This window comes from Lithobates pipiens, unplaced genomic scaffold, assembly GCF_037356315.1.
Source record: "Lithobates pipiens isolate NorthernLeopardFrog02 unplaced genomic scaffold, aLitPip1_a1.2 Scaffold_8, whole genome shotgun sequence".
Classification (NCBI taxonomy): domain Eukaryota; kingdom Metazoa; phylum Chordata; class Amphibia; order Anura; family Ranidae; genus Lithobates; species Lithobates pipiens.
This window is the reverse complement of record NW_027507903.1, coordinates 74030796-74037140: the sequence shown is the minus strand read 5'-3', so window position 1 is coordinate 74037140 and position 6345 is coordinate 74030796. Positions and strand designations below refer to the sequence as shown.

The window sequence follows — 6345 nt, the reverse complement described above, 5'->3', positions numbered from 1 at the left end:
AGATTAAAAAAAAGAAAAGGGGCTCTGCCGTGCTGGTGCAGCGGTCCCCAAACTCCTACATACCACCTGGAGAGGGAAATGCTCGTGGGCTGCCAAAACTTGCAAGGTCACAGAGACTGTTACACAAAAGGGTGGCTGCTGAGTACGGGTTGGAGTTTCCCTATGTCCCCAGGGATGTCATGACTGTAATTGAGGCAAATCGTGAGGCTTGATACGAAGATGACGCTTGGAACTACCTCAAGGTGCCAAAGCCGCTTTGAAAAAAGGCCCTTTCACCGGAGCTTTATGAAAGATTTCATGGGTGTCTGTTACACTGGAGCTACGGTCCGCACATCTACAGTGATAAGATCGTGATTTGCTGAACAAATAAAGAGAGTGCCATCTACTTCATGACTAGTGTAGTCTGAATGTTCCCCATATACTATTCCTTATCTATTAGAAACGAGACCACACCATAGGTTGGAGTAAACTGGCCACAACAGCCTTTATTAAACATAACTCAAAATTACTCCAATAACTTGTAAATATGAAAATATATAAATATATATAAATATATATAAATATATAAATATAAATATAAATAACTTTATTAACATTAACCACATTTTAATTAACATTAACTGCCCATTCTGGTGATCTCTGACGGTGACCACACTTAAACCAATACCCAATCACTGCGGTACACCTGACCAACTTCCCAAAGGCCTCCACCTGTGACCGGTCGGAGACAACTTCCGCCAGTGAACATAACCGTATTCCCTCCAACGTTCAGGAATACCCAGAGGGGCCGATCGTTAGATGAGCCCCCCACACCCTCAGATCCCTTCTGAGTACCTGTCTACCGTCAGAAACCACCAGAAAACACACCGCCAACACGAAAAACTTTCAGCTGCTGTGACAACCGATGAACCTGAAAAAGAAGAAAAAGACCAGCAACAAAACACCACAAAACAAACACATAACAATAGGGCGGGAGGGTGGGAAAAACTGCCTCCTCTGTGTCACACTGGGCTCCGAATGATTCCTTAAAGCCACACCTCTCCCTTTTATGTGACCCCTCCCCTACACTGAACTTGTTTCCTGCAAACCTTTTCCTGAACTCCACCCATAAAGCTTAACCCTCTGTGTCCCTCATCCACACTGTCATGTCCAGCACTCCTTATATCATTGCATTCTTAATCCGTGCTTCTCTTGACTAGTGTAGTCTGAATGTTCCCCATATACTATTCCTTATCTATTAGAAACGAGACCACACCATAGGTTGGAGTAAACTGGCCACAACAGCCTTTATTAAACATAACTCAAAATTACTCCAATAACTTGTAAATATGAAAATATATAAATATATATAAATATATATAAATATATAAATATAAATATAAATAACTTTATTAACATTAACCACATTTTAATTAACATTAACTGCCCATTCTGGTGATCTCTGACGGTGACCACACTTAAACCAATACCCAATCACTGCGGTACACCTGACCAACTTCCCAAAGGCCTCCACCTGTGACCGGTCGGAGACAACTTCCGCCAGTGAACATAACCGTATTCCCTCCAACGTTCAGGAATACCCAGAGGGGCCGATCGTTAGATGAGCCCCCCACACCCTCAGATCCCTTCTGAGTACCTGTCTACCGTCAGAAACCACCAGAAAACACACCGCCACAGCCCGAAAGGGTGACCCCCTCAACCTTGAGGGCCGCCCCACACCCGAAGAGCTTTCTGTATGCCCTCCTGTAAGCCAAAGGACCAGAGGTCAATCCCCACATCCGATAGATGAACGCCATCCCGCCTAAGATAAAGCCCTACATTCACCTCCAATTCCCTGTGTCTTACCACAATGCCCCCGTTCTGCACTACAAACCGCCCAACAACCTTATTAACCCTAATCCTAGTTTTCTCGAGGCTGGCTAAAGACCTGGCCCCCCGCCACACCGTTCTGGCCACAATGTCCGACCACACCAAAATGGTGCCCGGGAACAGGACTCGCATGCGCAACACATCAGCCTTGATATCCGCCAAAATGTCCTTCACTTTCCGAACTCCCAGGTCATTGCCCCCCGCATGAACAACCAGCACATCCGGGGGCCTATCCCTCAAAGCGAAGCGCTCCACCTCCCTCATGACACGCTCCCACCTCATGCCCGGGAAACCCAACCACATCACCCTAGCTACCTCCCTGGGGATACCCAATTGCCTGCCTGCTGGTAGAGAATCACCTCTCCTGGCCCCCCAGCAGACGTACGAATGCCCCAGGATCCAAACGAGGCGTTGAGAACCTCCATCTGGAATGAAAACAAGAGAAATAACACAACAACCAAAGGAATGTTACAAGCACAGTCCTCCCCCCCATAAATCCCACAGCAAACAACCCCCAGCCGCACCCTCCTTACCCCAGTAGCAACTGCGGCCGGACATAGGACCGGAACCTCCGGGACTCCCATCTACCAATCCGGCGCACCACCGCCTCCTCCAGCCCACATCGAGCCGCTTCCGTGGCCGCCCCAATCCGAAAAGAGTGGGACGCGTAGTCCCGCTCATCCAAACCCACCGCCCTCAGGCATTGCCGAAAGACCGACACAAATTGAAAACGGGATAGAAAAGAGCCCTCCTCGTGCACCAAAAAGGGGGCCCGCCCCCACCGGCCGTACCGCCCGGAAAGCCCGTACCGCCGCCACCGGGCACACTACCGAGCCCGGCAGGGCGAGCAGCGTAATCGCCACTCCCCTGCCCCGTTGATCAGTCTTAGACCTACGCAACCGTATACTCACCCGATCCGCAACCACCTGCACATCCTGATCCAACAGACCCCCAGCCACCCGTTTTGAGCGACACACCAACTCCCCAATCCTAAAAGCCCCATAAAACGCCAACGAAAACGCTGCCGTAAACAGAACGGTCTCGTAAGCAGACGAGCAAACGTCCACCAGCCGAGAACAAATTGCCACCAAATTGTCAAATGACACCGGCCGGCGCGCATCCCTACCCTTCCAATCCCTCCTGTACCCTTTCAACGTTTGCCTAACCCAAAAATCCTTCGTCCCGTCCGGCTCCCCCCACAGTTTGAACAAAAAGGCCAACCCCGCCAGCTTCCGCTCAATAGACGCGGGAGACAGGCCCGTCTCAATGTTCCGGGCAACCCAGTACAATACCACCCAGCGCCGGTCGGAGCCCCGACCAGCCACTCCAACCTCCCGCAGGAACGCCCACCATTCCGCCCACACTCTAGAATAAGCGGACCATGTAGCCTCACTCAACGACCTTTTTAACCAACCTGCGGCGATTCCAAGGGAAGTTCCCACATCCACCCGGGGCATGGCGCCCCCGACTCCTCCGCTCCCGGCGCCAGCTGCCGGAACTTGTCCCACTGAAAACGAGAGAGCGAGTCAGCCAAAGAATTCTCCACCCCAGGTATGTGCACAGCATAAACGTAAACATTGAGCCGCAAACAGCGAAAGACCAGGTGTCGCAGCAGCCGGATGACCGGGGGGGAGGAAGCAGTCATCCGATTGAGGACCTGGACCACCCCCATGTTATCGCAATTGATGCGCAACTTCAAATTACAAAACTCCGCCCCCCACAGCTCCAATGCCACCACTATCGGGAACAATTCTAGCAAAACCAAATTGCCCAACAACCCTGCAACCTCCCATGAGTGTGGCCAAGGTTCCGCACTCCACCGACCCCGGAAAAATGCCCCATAACCCGTTGAGCCAGCCGCGTCAGTAACCAACTCCACATCGAAGTTGCTCACTGGCCCCGACATCCACATAGCCCGCCCATTATACGACTCCAAAAATTCATGCCAAGCCCGCAGGTCCTCCCGGTGTTCCCTTCGCAAACGCACAAAGTGGGTAGGGGCGGTTACCCCGGCCGTGGCCCCCGACAGCCGCCGGCAGAACACACGGCCCATAGGGATGATCCGGCAAGCGAAATTCAGCTTGCCCAACAGGGACTGCAGGGCCCGAAGCTGAACCTTCGGCCGGCCCTGCATGCCTGCCAACTCCGCCTGCAGATCCCGTAATTTATTCTCTGGCAAGCGACACTCCATTGCCATAGAATCAATCACGATTCCCAAAAAACTCAATTCCGTCACCGGGCCTTCCGTCTTATCCCCCGCCAACGGCACCCCGAACCTGCCCGCAATGTGCTGCAACGTGGACAGAAGAATCGCACACACATTGGAGGCAGGCGGGCCCACGCACAGAAAGTCATCCAAATAGTGGATGACCGACTCCAGGCCCGAAACATCTCTCACCACCCATTCCAAAAATGAACTAAAAGCTTCAAAATAGGCGCATGAAATGGAACAACCCATGGGCAGGCACAAGTCCACATAAAACTTGCCCCGCCAATGGCATCCCAACAGCCGGAAGCTGTCCGGGTGGACCGGCAGAAGGCGAAACGCCGATTCCACATCCGCCTTGGCCATGAGAGCCCCACGACCATACCGCCTGACCCACCGTACCGCCGCGTCAAAAGACGTGTAGGAAACCGTACACGCCTCCGGGTCAATGAAATCATTGACCGACCCCCCTTTCGGAAAAGACAGGTGATGAATCAAGCGAAACTTCCCCGGCTCCTTCTTAGGAACTACACCCAACGGGGAGACCACCAGGTCCCCCCACGGCTGCACTTCGAAAGGACCACCCATCCGGCCCAGCGCCACCTCTTTACCCAATTTGTCATCCACAACCCCCGGGTGATCTAAAGCCGATCGCAAATTCCTGGCCAACGGCGGCACCCCTCCCAGAGAACAGGGAATCCTAAAACCGTCCCGAAAACCCAGAATTAACCCCCGCGCCGCCGCACCATCCGGATACCTATTTAGGAAAGGAAGCATCCTTCCCAGGTTCACCGGCGTCATCCCTTTTGTGACCGGCGGCACTGGCACGCTGACCTTTTTTGAAACAGCGAGACAGGGGGTGGGTGCCGCCGCACCCGGAGCACTCATGCTTGAAGCGGCACGCGCCTCCGAATTTACAAGCCCCTTCATTAAAGGGCCAGCACACCCCCCACTTCTTTCCGGCCGGCAGTCCCGAGGAAGACGCACTCCCGGCCCCCCCCTGAAGAAACGGAGTGGGCGCCCGCGGAGCAGACATAAGCCTCATCCAGAGGCTTATGTCCTTGTGATCCCACCGCAGGTCAGCCCGCACTGCCTTACGCTGACGAAACTGCTCATCATAGCGCAGCCAAGCCAGCCCTCCATACACTCGGTGAGCCTCCCCAATCGCGTCCAGGTAACAAAATAACGCCGAGCAATGCTCGGGGTTCTTTTCCCCTATCACGCTAGCCAATATAGCGAACGCCTGAAGCCAATTTGCAAATGTGCGCGGGATCAGCCGATACCTACGTTTTTCCTCGTCGTCCTTCTTGGAACTGTCCGGCTTAACCCTGTCCAAATTAAATTTCTCGAGGGGGAGCAAGGAGAAAATCTCCACATACTCACCCTTGCCGATCTTGTCCCGCACCTCCTGCTTCAAATGCGCCCCCAATGGGCCTTCGAAACAAACATAGACTTCGCACCGGGCAGCATCCGCGATCCTAACCAGGTCAGACCGCGCCCCCGGGTCCGCAGGCACCGGGGGGACCCCCGAGCCCACAGCCCCTGCATCCGTGCTCCCCGACACCGCAGCAGGCGGTGCATCCCGCGCAGGAATGACCTCCGCCCCCCCGGCCCCCCCCACAGTACCCATCCAGGGGGCCACCTGAGGCGACCCGGAGCCCCCAGCAAACTTACCAACCAGGGCCTGCAGCCCCCCCAACAGCTCCTGCAACTGACCTGACGGCCCCCCCGGGGCAACAGGCCCCGCCCCCTGCGCTGAACCTGCCGCAACCCCCCCCAATACATCCCGGGATCCCGTGGGCACCGCACCCCCCTGCGCCACCCCCATCAGATCCCGCAAGGCATCCGCCAGCAATGTAGACTCCCGCAACTTACCCGGGCCCCCAGGGGCCTCGGCGACCGGTACCGGTCCGGGTGTAGAAAAGGACCCCTCCTCCTCCTGGGACAGCTCGCTCTCCGAACCGACCTCTCCAACGCGCACCGGGGACGCGGCAATCCCCCTGTGCTCCGCGCGGTCCATCCGGTCCCTGCGATCCGGGACTGTAGGCAATGTCCTCCTCCCCCCGCCGCCCCCGGCATGCCGGCGTCTAAAACCAGCCCTGCCAGGCACCTTGGCAGCCTTCTGCGACCCACCCTCCCCCCCCTCCGGCATGCGACCCCCCCGGAGCGCCCCCCTCCCCCCCACCGCGCGGATGCTGGCCCCAGACCCAGCCTGCCGCAGATCCCCCGCCACGTGCACCCCCCCCCCTTGGCCTGCCGACCCAGAGCCA

General features: G+C 55.7%; 1 long non-coding RNA gene across 1 annotated transcript; it reads right to left on the bottom strand.

The window, feature by feature from the left end:
• Positions 1–1405: 1405 nt before the first annotated feature.
• On the bottom strand, positions 1406–6108 carry LOC143964374 (uncharacterized). Its single transcript, XR_013271126.1, has 3 exons — positions 5951–6108; positions 3284–3376; positions 1406–2294 (listed from the first exon to the last, which is right to left on the bottom strand). It is a non-coding gene; the product is annotated as an uncharacterized LOC143964374 (long non-coding RNA).
• Positions 6109–6345: the final 237 nt, after the last annotated feature.